Source organism: Phalaenopsis equestris, unplaced genomic scaffold, assembly GCF_001263595.1.
Source record: "Phalaenopsis equestris unplaced genomic scaffold, ASM126359v1 Scaffold000224, whole genome shotgun sequence".
NCBI classification, from domain to species: domain Eukaryota; kingdom Viridiplantae; phylum Streptophyta; class Magnoliopsida; order Asparagales; family Orchidaceae; genus Phalaenopsis; species Phalaenopsis equestris.
The window spans coordinates 7467697-7469431 of NW_018164666.1; positions in this window are offsets into that span (position 1 = coordinate 7467697).

The window sequence follows — 1735 nt, forward strand, 5'->3', positions numbered from 1 at the left end:
ATATATATATAAAAGATTAAATCATAAATGTTTGTGTGATAATATGGTTATGTGTATTTTTTTACTTTGATTTACTCTAGTTTCGAATATAATAATTTACATCTATTTTTTCAATTAATTTTAACTAACAAATTTCGAGTCGAACACGAGCAATAATATTTAAATCTAGATTTGACTATTGGTGTCAGTCCACTTTCATGCTAAAAATCCTAATTTGTTAGTCGTTTTGACCCCAACACACCTTCTATGTAGCTAAAATTGTAGGATTTCTTGGGCTTGGAGAATATTTGCTTTGGGGGTGGGAAAAGAGGGTGATTATACCTCTTTTAGGCCTCTTTTGAAAGCTTCTAATAAGGCTTAGCAAGGCCATTTTTGGCAAAAGAGAAGGGGAGGGCTTGTTTAACTTCTCATCTCTCCCATTTCAAATTTTCTCATCTATTTTAGTTTTGGGCTAAAACCTAGAGAGCTTGGGAGAGTACAAGGGAGAACTCTATCTTCTTCCTCAAGGAGCTTATGGTTTTTTTGGAGCTTAGAGCTTGAAGCGAGAAAAAAGGAGGGAGACTCTTCGTCTTCCTTAAAGGGAAGCTTGAGGGACCTGGTTATCTCCCAACTCCTCCTTCTTCTTCCATCTTCTTCCATCACTTCATTCAAGTGTGTGATGGTAGTTTTGTGGGGAAGAGCATGGCTAGCGGGGAAGCAAGGTGTCTCCTCTACTACACTAAAGGAGAGCTTCATCATAACTTGGGAAATGATCGCTAGAGCAAAGCCATGACTTATTTGGAATCTCGTCGAACTCTCCTTCTAAATGAGAACTTCTTCGTCCTTTGGAGGAGTGGAGTGGAGCTTGTCGGAGCTTCGCCATAACGTCATCGTCTCTCCTACCACTAAGACAGTTTCATCCTTCATGAAAAAAAGAGATATCAAACGTCACATTGGTAAAATTCTATAAGAAAAACCCTGTGTTTTCATTCTTAGTCTGCTTTAGAAGTAGTTTTACTATGTATTGTGGGTTTAGTTGCCCGCACTAGGTGGGTTGGCCAGCCGGTGTTAGTCGAAACGACTATACGCTTATTAATTTGTCGTTGATTTCCTAAAGGAATCCCTGGGTTAGAAAGTTTTGCTAGACATGTTCATAGCGAATCCGAGAAATTCCCTTGTGAATTGTTAGTCTACAATCCAAATATTGTGACTTCTTTTTGAGTTATTTTTTCATCTTTGTATTTTGTCACAACTTTTAGCCTAGAAATTCCACTGTGGTCGAGATATTTGGATTTTGTGAATCGAAATCCCAATTGCCCTTGCTTTGAAATTTTCCAATCCTTCTTGAAGGGGCCAAGATATTTGGATTTTGTGAGGTGAGAAAATCTTTGACTTATAAGCTCGTCATATTCAAACCTCGATTCGTCTGTCAGCTTGTCAAATTCAACACCCGTTTGACCTGTCAAATATGCTCGAAAAACTTTCAAAGGTGGTTTAATGTCTTGATCAAAGATTGATTTGACTTGGATTAGTCAAATTTTGTATAATTGGGTTCACACGTCAAACCACACTATTTGACTTAAGTTTGCTGAAATCAGAGTTCTCGTTGACTCAAATCAATGTTTGATGCCTCAAAATCTATGACATGCCTCAAGATTTTTGTTAGATGCTGAAAAAATTTTAATGGTGTATCAATATTAAAGGAATCTTATAAATGCTATTTTATTTCACTATATATATATATATTTCACTTAGG